The sequence below is a fragment of the Panulirus ornatus genome, chromosome 30 (genome assembly GCF_036320965.1).
Source record: "Panulirus ornatus isolate Po-2019 chromosome 30, ASM3632096v1, whole genome shotgun sequence".
Taxonomy (NCBI): domain Eukaryota; kingdom Metazoa; phylum Arthropoda; class Malacostraca; order Decapoda; family Palinuridae; genus Panulirus; species Panulirus ornatus.
The window spans coordinates 17,359,892-17,377,108 of record NC_092253.1 but is presented as its reverse complement, the minus strand read 5'-3'; positions in this window follow the sequence as shown (position 1 = coordinate 17,377,108).

Genomic DNA, 17,217 nt, shown 5'->3' with positions numbered 1-17,217 from the left:
TCTTTACCAAATGGCGTCGTAGCTACGTCTCTTCGTTGTATGTCAACTGACTGTTTTATTTCTTTCTTGTATCTCACCCGATGATGTGATTATTACACGAAAGTGCACTTGTGAACTTATTGTGTTCCATTTTCCCCATGGACTCATAGGAATATATGTATAGGGGAGAAAGAATACTTCCCACGCATTCCTCACGTGTCGTAGAAGGCGATTAAAGGGGACGGGAGCGGGGAGCTAGAAACCCTCCCCTCCTTGTATTTTAACTTTCTAAAAGGGGAAACAGAAGGAGTCACGCGGGGAGTGCTCATCCTCCTCGAAGGCTCAGATTGGGGTGCCTAAATGTGTGTGGATGTAACCAAGATGAGAAAAAAAGGAGAGATAGGTAGCATGTTTGAGGAAAGGAACCTGGATGTTTTGGCTCTTGAGTGAAACGAAGCTCAAGGGTAAAGGGGGAGCGGTTTAGGAATGTCTTGGGAGTAAAGTCAGGGGTTGGTGAGAGGACAAGAGCAAGGGAAGGAGTAGCACTACTCCTGAAACAGGAATTGTGGGAGTATGTGATAGAGTGTAAGAAAGTAAATTCTAGATTGATATGGGTAAAACTGAAAGTGGATGGAGAGAGATGGGTGATTATTGGTGCATATGCACCTGGGCATGAGAAGAAAGACCATGAGAGGCAAGTGTTTTGGGAGTAGCTGAGTGAGTGTGCCTAGTAGTTTTGATGCACGAGACCGGGTTATAGTGATGGGTCATTTGAATTGAAAGGTGAGTAATGTGGCAGTTGAGGGAATAATTGGTGTACATGGGTTGTTCAGTGTTGAAAATGGAAATGGTGAAGAGCTTGTAGATTTATGTGCTGAAAAAGGACTTGTGATTTAAGAATACCTGGTTTAAAAAGAGATTAACATAAGTATACGTATGTAAGTAGGAGAGATGGCCAGAGAGCGTTATTGGATTACGTTTTAATTGATAGGCGCGCGAAAGAGAGACTTTTGGATGTGAATGTGCTGAGAGGTGGAACTGGAGAGATGTCTGATCATTATCTTGTGGAGGCGAAGGTGAAGATTTGTAGAGGGTTTCAGAAAAGAAGAGAGAATGTTGGGGTGAAGAGAGTGGTGGGAGTAAGTGAGCTTGGGAAGGTGACTTGTGTGAAGAAGTACCAGGAGAGACTGAGTACAGAATGGAAAAAGGTGAGAACAAAGGAGGTAAGGGGAATGGGGGAGGAATGGGATGTATTTAGGGAAGCAGTGATGGCTTGCGCAAAAGATGCTTGTGGCATGAGAAGCGTGGGAGGTGGGGAGATTAGAAAGGGTAGTGAGTGGTGGGATGAAGTAGTAAGATTATTTGTGAAAGAGAAGAGAGAGGCATTTAGACGATTTCTGCAGGGAAATAATGCGAATGACCGGAAGATGTATAAAAGAAAGAGGCAGGGGGTCAAGAGAAAGGTGCAAGAAGTGAAAAAGAGGGCAAATGAGAGTTGGTGTGAGAGAGTATCACTAAATTTTAGGGAGAATAAAAGGATGCTTTGGAAGGAGGTAAATAAAGTGCGTAAGCCAAGGGAACAAATGGGAACATCAGTGAAGGGGGCTAATGGGGAGGTGATAACAAGTAGTGGTAATGTGAAAGGGAGATGGAGTGAGTATTTTGAAGGTTTGTTGAATGTATTTGATGATAGAGTTGCAGATATAGGGTGTTTTGGTCGTGGTGGTGTGCAAAGTGAGAGGGTTAGGGAGAATGATTTGGTAAATAGGGAAGAAGATGAAAGCCGGCAAGGCAGCGGGTTTGGATGGTATTGCAGTGGACTTTATTAAAAAAGGGGGTGACTGTATTGTTGACTGGTTGGTAAGGTTATTTAATGTATGACTCATGGTGAGATGCCTGAGGATTGGCGGAATGCTTGCATAGTGCCATTGTACAAAGGCAAAGGGGATAAGAGTGAGTGCTCAAATTACAGAGGTATAAGTGTGATGAGTATTCCTTGGAAATTATATGGGAGGGTATTGATTGAGAGGGTGAATGCATGTACAGAGCATCAGATTGGGAAAGAGCAGTGTGGTTTTAGAAGTGGTAGAGGATGTGTGGATCAGGTGTTTGCTTTAAAGAATGTATGTGAGAAATACTTAGAAAAGCAAATGGACTTGTATGTAGCATTTATGGATCTGAAGAAGACATATGATAGAATTCAGAGAGATGCTCTGTGGAAGGTATTAAGAATATATTGTGTGGGAGGCAAGTTGTTAGAAGCAGTGAAAAGTTTTTATCGATGATGTAAGGCATGTGTACGAGTAGGAAGAGAGGAAAGTGATTGGTTCTCAGTGAATGTTGGTTTCTGGCAGGGATGCGTGATGTCTCCATTGTTGTTTCTTTATGGATGGAGTTGTTAGGGAGGTGAATGCAAGAATTTTGGAAAGAGGGGCAAGTCTGTTGTAGATGAGAGAGCTTGGGAAGTGAGTCAGTTGCTGTTCGCTGATGATAGAGCGCTGGTGGCTGATTCGGGTGAGAAACTGCAGAAGCTGGTGACTGAGTTTGGTAAAGTGTGTGAAAAAAGAAAGCTAAGAGTAAATGTGAATAAGAGCAAGATTATTCGGCACAGTAGGGTTGAGGGACAAGTCAGTTGGGAGGGAAGTTTGAATGGAGAAAAACTGTAGGAAGTGAAGTGTTTTAGATATCTGGGAGTGGATTTGGCAGCGGATGGAACCCTGGAAGCGGAAGTGGATAATAGGGTGGAGAAGGGGGCGAGAGTTCTGGGAGCGTTGAAAAATGTATGGAAGTCGAGAGCGTTATCTTTGAAGGGCAAAAATGGGTATATTTGAAGGAATAGTGTTTCCAACAATGTTATATATTTGCGAGGCGTGGGCTATAGATAGAGTTGTGCGGAGGAGTGTAGATGTCCTGGAAATGAGATGTTTGAGGACAATATGTGGTGTGAGGTGGCTTGATCGAGTATGTAATGAAAGGGTAAGAGAAATGTGTGGTAATAAAATGAGTGTCGTTGAAGGAGCAGAAGAGGGTGTTTTGAAATGGTTTTGTCACATGGAGAGAATGAGTGAGGAAAGAATGACAAAGAGGATATATGTGTCAGAGGTGGAGGGTACGAGGAGAAGTAGGAGACCAAATTGGAGGTGGAAAGATGGAGTGAAAAAGATTTTGAGTGATCGGGGCCTGCACATGCAGGAGGGTGAAAAGCATGCCCGGAATGGAGTGAATTGGAACGATGTGGTATACCGGGGTCGATGTGCTGTCGGTGGATTGAAACAGGGCAAGTGAATCGTCTGGGGTAAACCATCGAAAGTTATGTGGGACCTGTATGTGGAAAGGGAGCCGTGGTTTCGTAGCATTATACATGACAACTAGAGACTGAGTGTAAGCGAATGTGGCCTTTGTTGTGTTTTCCTAGCGCTACCTCGCGCACATGCGGGGGGAGGGGGTTGTCATTTCATGTGTGGCCGGGTGGCGACGGGAATGAATAAAGGCAGCAAGTATGAATTATGTACTTGTGTATATATCTATATGTCAGTGTACGTAAACATATGTATACGTTAAAATGTATAGGTATGTGTATGTGCGTGTGTGGACGTGTATGTATATACATGTGTACGTATGTGGGTGGGTTGGGCCATTCTTTCGTCTGTTTCCTGCGCTACCTCGGTAACACGGGAGACAGAGACAAAGTATAATAGATATATGAATATATGGTATAATATATATATATATATATATATATATATATATATATATATATATATATATATATATATATATATATATATATATATATATATACAGAACTGTATCATACAACACGTTCCACAATCCTTGCTTCATCTCATCTTTTTACCCGTGGCCTCTTAGCATTGCACATGGTTCAATAATGGAGGTTTTGTGATGATTGAAGATTTCTTTGCTTATTTACTTCCATTACATATAAGTAACAAGTATCAATAAAACGGATTTTGATGGAAAGTAGATCACACTGGATAAGTGCATGGGTTGGAGTGAATGGGTTCTAAGAAACTGCATTACTATGAGGTATTTCATTGAAGTTGTACTTGGGTAATGACCAGCTCTCTCACATGAACCTGTTGGTTGGTAAAGTGTAGCAGGCTTCGTAGTTGTTCTAGTAGGTGGTGTGGCTCTGGGTTAGATGGCTGTAGTGTGCTCTCATCTCTGTCCTCACCTACTTTTTTTGATTCACCATTTTTATTTTTTCTATTAATTGTATATGCCTAATCATCCTTACCTTCTCGTAAAATTTGTAATGAACTTGTGTTCTTCCATTCTAACTTGACCAAACTGAAATCGTCGTATGTATCCAGTAAGGGAAGAGAGCTGTTGTTCTGTGATTCCTGTTATCGTCAAAAATCTGGTATGAACAGATAAATATGTCTCATTCTTTGGACTAGTTCTGTTACCATTTCTTTTCAAAGTCTGTCCCGAAAATTTGGAATGTGTTTATGTGGTAATGTTCCCTCGTCAGGACTAGTGATCTGGTCGTTGTTTCAGACATGTGTGTGTTCCTTCCAACAAATTGTGTTGTGGAGGTATGTGAGAACATGTGTCTCCTCCTGCAGATGGGATGAACAACAGGCGGACTGCATTGTGGACATCTGCGACGCTCGAATGAAGTATGACCACGAGTACCTGGGCAACACCCCTCGTCTTGTCATAACACCTCTTACTGATCGGTGCTACATCACCCTCACTCAGGTACTCCCATACCATCACGCAGGTACTCCCATACCATCACGCAGGTACTCCCATACCATCACTCAGGTACTCCCATACAATCACGCAGGTACTCCCATACCATCACGCAGGTACTCCCATACCATCACGCAGGTACTCCCATACCATCATGCAGGTACTCCCATACCATCACTCAGGTACTCCCATACAATCACGCAGGTACTCCCATACCATCACGCAGGTACTCCCATACCATCACGCAGGTACTCCCATACCATCACGCAGGTACTCCCATACCATCACGCAGGTACTCCCATACCATCACTCAGGTACTCCCATACCATCACGCAGGTACTCCCATACCATCACTCAGGTACTCCCATACCATCATGCAGGTACTCCCATACCATCATGCAGGTACTCCCATACCATCATGCAGGTACTCCCATACCATCACTCAGGTACTCCCATACCATCATGCAGGTAATCCCATACCTTCACTCAGGTACTCCCATACCTTCACTCAGGTACTCCCATACCATCATGCAGGTACTCCCATACCATCACTCAGGTACTCCCATACCATCACTCAGGTACTCCCATACCATCACTCAGGTACTCCCATACCATCACTCAGGTACTCCCATACCATCATGCAGGTACTCCCATACCATCATGCAGGTACTCCCATACCATCACCGAGGTACTCCCATACCATCATGCAGGTACTCCCATACCATCATGCAGGTACTCCCATACCATCACTCAGGTACTCCCATACCATCACTCAGGTACTCCCATACCATCACTCAGGTACTCCCATACCATCACTCAGGTACTCCCATACCATCATGCAGGTACTCCCATACCATCACTCAGGTACTCCCATACCATCACTCAGGTACTCCCATACCATCACTCAGGTACTCCCATACCATCATGCAGGTACTCCCATACCATCACTCAGGTACTCCCATACCATCATTCACGTACTCCCATACCTTCACTCAGGTACCCCCATACCATCATTCACGTACTCCCATACCTTCACTCAGGTACCCCCATACCATCACGCAGGTACTCCCATACCATCACCGAGGTACTCCCATACCATAACGTACTTACTGTCACACAATCAAGCCGATGCTCCAATACCACCACAGGCGTATATCCATACCATCATGCAAGTATTCCTATACCATTACCCAGGCATTTATACTATTTTCTATTATTCTTTATCGCCGATACCCTAGTCAGCGAAGTAGCGCCAGGAAACACACTAAGAACGGCCCATCCACTCATACACACACATTATATATACTCTCACCACTCTTTTCACCCCAGCATTCTCTCTTCTTTTCTGACAACCTCTACAAATCTTCACCTTCGCCTCCACAAGATAATGATCAGACATCCCTCCAGTTGCACCTCTCAGCTCGTTAACATCGAAGAGTCTCTCTTTCGCGCGCCTATCAATTAACACGTAATCCAATGACGCTCTCTGAACATCTCTCCTACTTAGATACATATACTTATGTATATCTCTTGTATATCTCTCTGTATATATATTATGTATATCTCTCTTTTTAAACAAATTATTCCCAATCACCAGTCCTTTTTCAGCACATAAATCTACAAGCTCTTCACCGTTTCCATTTACAACACTGAACACCCCATGTACACCAATTATACCTTAAACTGCCACATTACTCACCTTTGCATTCAAATCAACCATCACTATAATCCGGTCTGGTGCATCAAAACTACTAACACACTCACTCAGCTGCTCCCAAAACATCTTTCTTCTCATGCCCAGGTGCATATGCACCAATAATCACCCATATCTCTCCATCCACTTTCAGTTTTACCCATATCAATCTAGAGTTTACTTTCTTACATTCTATCTTACACTCTATCACATACTCCCACCACTCCAGTTTCAGGAGTAGTGCTACTCATTCCCTTGCTCTTTTCCTCTCACTAACCCCTGACTTTACCCTCAAGACATTCTCAAACCACTCTTCCCCTTTACCCTTGAGCTTCGTTTCACTCAGAGTCAAAACATCCAGGTTCCTTTCCTCAAACATACTACCTATCTCTCGTTTTTTCTCTTCTTGGTTACATCCACACACATTTAGACACCCCATTCTGAGCCTTCAAGGAGGATGAGCACTCCCCGCGTGACTCCTTCTTCTGTTTCCCCTTTTAGAAAGTTAAAATGCAAGGATGGGAGGGTTTCCAGCTCCCTGCTCCCATCCCCTTTAGTCGCCTTCTACAACACGTGAGGAATGCGTGGGAAATATTATTTCTCCCCTATCCCCAGGGATACCCATATAAATATATATATATATATATATATATATATATATATATATATATATATATATATATATATCTATATATATATATGGTTTACCCCAGACGCTTCACATGCCCTGATTCAATCCACTGACAGCACGTCAACCCCGGTATACCACATCGATCCAATTCACTCTATTCCTTGCCCTCCTTTCACGCTCCTGCATGTTCAGGCCCCGATCACACAAAATATTTTTCTCTCCATCTTTCCACATCCAATTTGGTCTCCCACTTCTCCTCGTTCCCTCCACCTCCGACATATATATCCTCTTGGTCAATCTTTCCTCACTCATTCTCACCATGTGCCCAAACCATTTCAAAACACCCTCTTCTGCTCTCTCAACCACGCTCTTTTTATTTCCACACATCTCTCTTACCCTTACGTTACTTACTCGATCAAACCACCTCACACCACACATTGTCCTCAAACATCTCATTTCCAGCACATCCATCCTCCTGCGCACAACTCTATCCATAGCCCACGCCTCGCAACCATACAACATTGTTGGAACCACTATTCCTTCAAACATACCCATTTTTGCTTTCCGAGATAATGTTCTCGACTTCCACACATTCTTCATCGCTCCCAGGATTTTCGCCCCCTCCCCTACCCTATGATCCACTTCCGCTTCCATGGTTCCATCCGCTGCCAGATCCACTCCCACACATCTAAAACACTTTACTTCCTCCAGTTTTTCTCCATTCAAACTTACCTCCCAATTGACTTGACCCTCAACCCTACTGTACCTAATAACCTTGCTCTTATTCAAATTTGCTCTTAACTTTCTTCTTCCACACACTTTACCAAACTCAGTCACCAGCTTCTGCAGTTTCTCACATGAATCAGCCACCAGCGCTGTATCATCAGCGAACAACAACTGACTCACTTCCCAAGCTCTCTCATCCCCAACAGACTTCATACTTGCCCCTCTTTCCAAAACTTGCATTCACCTCCCTAACAACCCTATCCATAAACAAATTAAACAACCATGGAGACATCACACACCCCTGCCGCAAACCTACATTCACTGAGAACCAATCACTTTCCTCTCTTCCTACACGTACACATGCCTTACATCCTCGATAAAAACATTTCACTGCTTCTAACAACTTGCCTTCCACACCATATATTCTTAATACCTTACACAGAGCATCTATATATATATATATATATATATATATATATATATATATATATATATATATATATATATGTAATGTATTATTTTTTTTCCTTTTGCTTTGTCGCTGTCTCCCGCGTTTGCGAGGTAGCGCAAGAAAACATACGAAAGAAATGGCCCAACCCACCCACATACACATGTATACACATACACGTCCACACATGCAAATATACATACGTATACATCACAATGTACACATATATATACACACACAGACATATACATATATACACATGTACATAATTCATACTGTCTGCCTTTATTCATTCTCATCGCTACCTCGCCGCACATGGAATAACAACCCCCTTCCCCCTTCTGTGTGCGAGGTAGCGCTAGGAAAAGACAACAAAGGCCCCATTCGTTCACAATCAGTCTCTAGCTGTCATGTAATAATGCACCGAAACCACAGCTCCTTTTCCACATCCAGGCCCCACAGAACTTTGCATTGTTTACCCCAGACGCTTCACATGCCCTGGTTCAATCCATTGACAGCAAGTCGACCCCGGTATACCACATCGTTCCAATTCACTCTATTCCTTGCACGCTTTTCACCCTCCTGCATGTTCAGGCCTCGATCACTCAAAATCTTTTTCACTCCATCTTTCCACCTCTAATTTGGTCTACCACTTCTCTTCGTTCCCTCCACCTATGACACATATATCCTCTTGGTCAATCTTTCCTCACTCATTCTCTCCATGTGACCAAACCATTTCAAAACATCCTCTTCTGCTCTCTCAACCATACTCTTTTTATTTCCACACATCTCTTACCCTTACATTACTTACACGATCAAACCAGCTCACACCACATATTGTCCTCAAACATCTCATTTCCAGCAGCATCCACCCTCCTCCGCACAACTCTATCCATAGCCCACGCCTCGCAACCATACAACATTGTTGGAACCACTATTCCTTCAAACATACCCATTTTTGCTTTCCAAGATAATGTTCTCGATTTCCAAACATTCTTCAAGGCTCCCAGAATTTTCGCCCCCTCCCCCACCCTATGATTAACTTCCGCTTCCATGGTTCCATCCGCTGCCAGATCCACTCCCACATATCTAAAACACTTTACTTCCTCCAGTTTTTCTCCATTCAAGCCTACCTCCTAATTGACTTGACCCTCAACCCTACTGTACCTATTAACCTTGCTCTTATTCACATTTACTTTTAACTTTCTTCTTTCACACACTCTACGAAAGTCAGTCACCCCTTCTGCAGTTTCTTACATGAATCAGCCACCAGCGCTGTATCATCAGCGAACAACAACTGACTCACTTCCCAAGCTCTCTCATCCACAACAGACTGCATACTTGCCCCTATTTCCAAAACTCTTGCATTCACCTCCCAAACAACCCCATCCATAAACAAATAAAACAACCATGGAGACATCACACACCCCAGCCGCAAACCTACATTCACTGAGAACCAGTCACTTTCCTCTGTTCCTACACGTACACATGCCTTACATCCTCGATAAAAACTTTTCACTGCTTCTAACAGCTGGCCTCCCACACCATATATTCTTGATACCATCCACAGAGCATCTCTATCAACTCTGTCATATGCCTTCTCCAGATCCATAAATGCTACATACAAATCCATTTGCTTTTCTAAGTATTTCTCACATACATTCTTGAAAGCAAACATCTGATGCACACATCCTGTACCACTTCTGAAACCACACTTCTCTTTCCCAATCTGATTCTCTGTACATGCCTTCACCCTGTCAATCAATACCCTCCCATATAATTTCCCAGGAATACTCAACAAACTTATACCTCTGGAATTTGAGGAGTCACTCTTATCCCCTTTGCCTTTGTACAATGGCACTATGCAAGCATTCCGCCAATCCTCAGGCACCTCACCATGAATCATACATACATTAAATAACCTTACCAACCAGTCAACAATACATTCACCCCTTTTTTAATAAATTCCACTGCAATACCATCCAAACCTGCTGCCTTGCCGGCTTTCATCTTCCGCAAAGCTTTTACTACCTTTTCTCTGTTTACTAAATCATTTTCCCTAACCCTCTCACTTTGCACACTACCTCGACCAAAACACCCTATATCTGCCACTTTATCATCAAACACATTCAACAAACCTTCAAAATACTCACTCCATCTTCTTCTCACATCACCACTACTTGTTATCACCTCCCCATTAGCCCCCTTCACTGAAGTTCCCATTTGCTCTCTTGTCTTACGCACTTTATTTACCTCCTTCCGAAACATCTTTTTTATTCTCCCTAAAATTTAATGATACTCTCTCACCCCAACTCTCATTTGCACTCTTTTTCACCTGTTGCACCTTTCTCTTGACCTCCTGCCTCTTTCTTTTATACATCTCCCACTCATTTGCATTTTTTCTTCTCTTCTCTTTCTCTAATAATCTTAATTCTTCATCCCACTTCTCGCTACCCTTTCTTATGAACCCACGTCCCTAGCTTCTCATGCCACAAGCATCTTTTGCGCAAGCCATCACTGCTTCAATAAATACATCCCATTCCTCCCCCACTCCCCTTACCTCCTTTGTTCTCACCTTTTTACATTTTGTACAAATCACAATCACATGTTTACAAAATGGCTTCCTAGCTTCGTCTCTTCGATGTATATCAACTGACTGTTATATTTCTCTCTTGTGTCTCTCCTGATGATGTGATTATTACACGAAAGTGCACTTGGGAACTTTTCGTGTTTCATTTTCCCCGTGGACTCATAGGAATATATTGATCACGCGCAAAATTGTGATCCTTTCCAACATATATATATATATATATATATATATATATATATATATATATATATATATATATATATATATATATATATATATATATATATATATATATATATTTCTTTCTTTTAAACTATTCGCCATTTCCCGCGTTAGCGAGGTAGCGTTAGGAACAGAGGACTGGGCCTTTTTTGGAATATCCTCACCTGGCCCCCTCTGTTCCTTCTTTTGGAAAATTAAAAAAAAAGAAACGAGAGGGGAGGATTTCCAGCCCCCCGCTCCCTCCCCTTTTAGTCGCCTTCTACGACACGCAGGGAATACGTGGGAAGTATTCTTAATACCCTATCCCCAGGGATAATATATATATATATATATATATATATATATATATATATATATATATATATATATATATATATATATATATATATATATATATATATATATATATATATATATATATATATATATATATATATATATATATATGATTACGTTGAAATGTATATATATATATATATATATATATATATATATATATATATATATATATATATATATATATATATATATATATATATGTACGTGTGTGGACGTGTATGTATATACATGTGTATGTGGGTGGGTTGGGCCATTCTTTCGGTTGTTTCCTTGTGCTACCTCGCTAACGCGGGAGACAGCGACAACGTATGACAATAAGATATGAATATGTTTATGCCTGGGGATAGGGGGAGAAAGAACAATTCCCACATATTCCCTGCAAGTCGCAAAAGGTGACTAAAAGGGAAGTGAGCGGGTGGCTGGAACTCCTTTCCTCTCTTTCTTTTTTTTCTAATTTTCTGAAAGAAGGAACAGAGAAGGATATTCCCTCAAAGGCCTAATCCTCTGTTCTTAACGCTACCTCGGTAACGTGGGAAATGGCGAATAGTATGAAAGAAAAAATAGATTTATATGTGTGTGTGTCTGTGTGTGTTTGTGTGTGTGTGTCTTTGTGTTTTGAGATTTTGAAGACATGTGCAGAGCACCAGATTAGGTAGGAGCAGCGTTTTTTCAGAAGCGGTAGAGGATGTGTGGATCAGGTGTTTGCTTTGAACAATGTGTGATAGATACTTAGAAAAACAGATGGATTTGTTTGTAGCATTTATGGATCTGGAGAAGGCATATGATAGGGTTGATAGAGATGCTTTGTGGAAGGATTTAAGAGAAAATGATATGGGAGGTAAGTTGCTAGAAGCAGTAAAAAGTTTTTATCAAGGATGTAAGGCATGTGTACAAGTCGGAAGAGAGGAGAGTGATTGGTTCTCAGTGACGGTCGGTATGCGGTAAGGGTGTGTGATATTCCCCATCGTTGTTTAATATTTTTATGGATGGGGTGGTTAGGGAATTAAAATGCGCCAGTTTTCGAGAGAGAGTCGAGTATGCAGTCTATTAGGGATAAGAACGACTCGTAAGTGAGTCGATTATAAAGCACAGATGGCTGATTCGAGTGAGAAACTGCAAAAGTTGGTCACTGAGATGGGGAAAGTGTGGGAAGGGAGAAAGTTAAGAGTAAATGTGAATAAGAGGTAGGTTATTAGGCTCAGTATGGTTCAGGGAGAAGTATATTTGGATGCAAATTCAAATGGAGAATAATTGTAGGAAGTGAAGTGCTTTAGATATCTGGGAGAGGACTTAGCAGCGAATGAAGCCATGGAAGTGGAAGTGAGTCACAGGGTGGGATGGGGGCGAAAGTTCCGGAAGCGATGGAGAATGTGTTGGAGAGAACATTATCTCGGAGGCCAAATTGATATGTTTGAAGTAATGGTACTTGCAACATTATCATATGGTTGCGAGGCATAGGCTATAGAAAGGGTTATACGGAGGAGGATAGATGTGTTGGAAATGAAATGTTTGAGGACACTGTGAGGTGTGAGGTGGTTTGATCGAGTAAGTAATGGAAAGGTAAGGAGGACATGTGGAGATAAAAGAGTGTGGTTGAGAGAGTAGAAGAGGGTGTGTTGAAATGATTTGGGCATGTGGAGAGAACGAGTGAGGGAAGATTGACAAAGAGGATTTATGTGTTAGAGGTGGAGGGAACAAGGAGAACCGGAAGACCAAATTGGAGATGGATGGATGGGGTCAAAAAGATTTTGAGCCTGAACATACAGGAGGGTGAGACGCGTGCAAGGAATAGGATAAGTTGGAAACATGTTGTATACCGAGGGCATCTACGGATTTGGAGAAAGCATGTGATACGGTTGATAGTGATGCTTTGTGTAAGGTGTTATGAATGTTTATGTTGTGGAAGGAAAGCTATTAGAAGTAGTTAGGACTTTCTGAAAAGAGAGGAAGGCGTGTGTGTGTGTGTGTGTGTGTGTGTGTTCTAGGTGAAGGTGTGTCTGTGGCAGGGGTGTGTGATATCACCATGCATGGCTGTTTGACTTGTTTACGGTTAGGGTAAAGAAGGAGACAAATGCAGTGTTCTTGAAGGGAGTCATTCATTTTTTTTGCAGACGACACGGCGCTGGTGACAGATTCGAGTTTGAGACTGCAGAGCTTTGTGTGTGAATTTGGGAGAATATATGAAATGAGAAAGTTAAGAGTAAATGTGAGTAAGAGTAAGATTGTTAGGTTCCTGAAGGTTAGATGGGACGTGAGTTTGAAAAGAGAAAACTTGAGGGAAGTGAAGTGTTTTGATTCCTTGAAGTGAATATCGCAGCGAATACGAACATGTAAGCTGAACCGTACAGTGGGTGGGCGGTCGAAGGTTCTGGAAGCACTGAGGAATATGTGTAAGAACGGTCACTATCAGGGAGGGAGAAGATGGTTGAGCTTGAAGGCATAGTTATCCTTATAGTGTTGTATAGATGCGAGGCTTGAGCTGCAATTGGGAATGCACGGAAGAGGGTGAACGAAATGATTGAAAAATATATTTGGTGTGAGGTGGGCTGATCGAGTAAAAAGTGATAGGACAACAGAGAGGTGTGGTAATGATAGGACAACAGAGAGGTGTGGTAATACAAAGAGTATGGTTGAGAGAGAGCAGAAGGTGTGTCGAAATGGGTTGTAAACATGGAAAGATTGAGTGAGGAGAGGTTGACGAAGAGGATATATGTGCCACAGATGGAAGGACATGGTGAAGGGGTAGATTGAATTGGAGATGGATGTAGAGAGTGAATAAAATTTTGAGTGTTCGTAACCTGAACATATGGAAGGGAGAAAGGCGTGCGCTGGATAGAGTGAACTACAGTGATGCGGTATTGGGCGCTGTCAGTGGATTGAACCATGGCATAAAATGCATCCAGGGGTAATCACGGAAGTCTCTGTAGGGCCTGGCTGATCATGGAAGCCGTGGTTATAGTGGATTACACATAACAGTTAGAGACCTGATGTGAGGGCATGAAGCCTTTTCTTCTTGTGTTCCTGGCGCTACCTCGTTATCGTAGGAATAAGCAAACTGGAATCAAAGAGAGAAAGAATTCTATTAGGCCCCGATCACACAAAATCTTTTTCACTCCATCTTTCCACCTCCAATTTGGTCTCCCTCTTCTCCTCGTTCCCTCCACCTCCGACACATATATCCTCTTGGTCAATCTTTCCTCACTCATTCTCTCCATGTGACCAAACCATTTCAAAACACCCTCTTCTGCTCTCTCAACCACGCTCTTTTTATTTCCACACATCTCTCTTACCCTTACGTTACTTACTCGATCAAACCACCTCACACCACACATTGTCCTCAAACATCTCATTTCCAGCACTCCATCCTCCTGCGCACAACTCCATCCATAGTCCACGCCTCGCAACCATACAACATTGTTGGAACCACTATTCCTTCAAACATACCCATTTTTGCTTTCCGAGATAATGTTCTCGACTTCCACACATTCTTCAAGGCTCCCAGAATTTTCGCCCCCTCCCCCACCCTATGATCCACTTCCGCTTCCATGGTTCCATCCGCTGCCAGATCCACTCCCAGATATCTAAAACACTTCACTTCCTCCAGTTTTTCTCCATTCAAACTCACCTCCCAATTGAATTGACCCTCAACCCTACTGTACCTAATAACCTTGCTCTTATTCACATTTACTCTTAACTTTCTTTTTTCACACACTTTACCAAACTCAGTCACCAGCTTCTGCAGTTTCTCACATGAATCAGCCACCAGCGCTGTATCATCAGCGAACAACAACTGACTCACTTCCCAAGCTCTCTCATCCCCAACAGACTTCATACTTGCCCCTCTTTCCAAAACTCTTGCATTCACCTCCCTAACAACCCCATCCATAAACAAATTAAACAACCATGGAGACATCACACACCCCTGCCGCAAACCTACATTCACTGAGAACCAATCACTTTCCTCTCTTCCTACACGTACACATGCCTTACATCCTCGATAAAAACTTTTCACTGCTTCTAACAACTTTCCTCCCACACCATATATTCTTAATACCTTCCACAGAGCATCTCTATCAACTCTATCATATATATATATATATATATATATATATATATATATATATATATATATATAAATAATCCAGGCTCTCACTTTTCGACAGTCGCTACACTTGGTGATGGGTGGCGCTCCCTCTGGGCCAGCAGGAACAGGAAAGACGGAGACGACGAAGGACCTGGGCCGCGCACTGGGCATGATGGTTTACGTCTTCAACTGCTCTGAACAGATGGACTACAAGGTGCTGTACAGTGCTCTATCTACTATGTTTATATTTGTCTCTGGTCTAGTATTTAGGAGAAGAGTCCTGGCGTTGCCCACGACCTCTCTAAAGGCTCCGGCAGCCCAGGGATACGTTACTTCTAATTCCGGGGAAATGTACGCTTGCTTAGGGTGAAAAGATCTTGGCCAAGGCTATACTTTCAATGATGCATCCTCACCAAAGGTGATTTTTCACTCGTGGTATGCCTGCGAGTAGGCAGAGTCCAGTAACACCCCCCCTCCCCTCCTCGGTATAAGGTTACAGAGGTATAAGTTTGTTGAGTATTCCTGGGAAATTATATGGGAGGGTATTGATTGAGAGGGTGAAGGTATGTACAGAGCATCAGATTGGGGAACAGCAGTGTGGTTTCAGAAGTGGTAGAGGATGTGTGGATGTTTGCTTTGAAGAATGTATGTGAGAAATACTTAGAAAAGCAAATGGATTTCTGTGTAGCATTTATGGATCTGGAGAAGGCATATGGTAGAGTTGATGGAGATGCTCTGTGGAACGTATTAAGAATATATGGTGTAGGAGGTAAGTTGTTAGAAGCAGTGAAAAGTTTTTATCGAGGCATGTGTACGAGGAGGAAGAGAGGAAAGTGATTGGTTCTCAGTGAATGTCGTTTTGCGGCAGGGGTATGTAATCTCTCCATGGTTGTTTAATTTGTTTATGGATGGGGATGTTACGGAGGTGAATGCAAGAGCTTTTGGAAAGAGGGGCAAGAATACAGTCTGTTGTGGACGAGAGAGTTTGGGAAGTGAGTCAGTTGTTGTTCGCTGATGATACATCGCTGGTGGCTGATTCGGGTGAGAAACTGCAGAAGCTGGTGACTGAGTTTGGTAAAGTGTGTGAAAGAAGAAAGCTGAGAGTAAATGTGAATAAGAACAAGGATATTAGGTATAGTATGGTTGAGGAACAAGTCAATTGGGAGGTAAGTTTGAATGGAGGTAAACTGGAGGAAGTGAGGTGTTTTAGATATCTGGGAGTGGATTAGGCAGCTGATGGAACCATGGAAGCGGAAGTGAGTCATAGGGCGGGGAAGGGGACGAAAGTTTTGGGAGCGTTGAAAAATGTGTGGAAGTCGAGAACGTTATCTCGGAAAGCAAAATTGGGTATGTTTGAAGGAATAGTGGTTCCGACAATGTTATATGGTTGCGAGGCGTGGGCTATAGATAGATTTGTGCGGAGGAGGATGGATGTGCTGGAAATGAGATGTTTGAGGACAATATGTGGTGTGAGGTGGTTTGATCGAGTAAGTAATGAAAGGGTAAGAGAGATGTGTGGTAATAAAAAGAGTGTGGTTGAGAGCAGAAGATGGTGTTTTGAAATGGTTTTGTCACATGGAGAGAATGAGCGAGGAAAGATTGACCAAGAGGATATATGTGTCAGAGGTGGAGGGAAAGAGTATAAGTGGGAGACCAAATTGGAGGTGGAAAGATGGAGTGAAAAAGATTTTGAGTGATCGGGGCCTGAACATGCAGGAGGGTGAAAGGCGTGCAAGGAATAGAGTGAATTGGAACGATGTGGTATACCGGGGTCGACGTGCTGTCG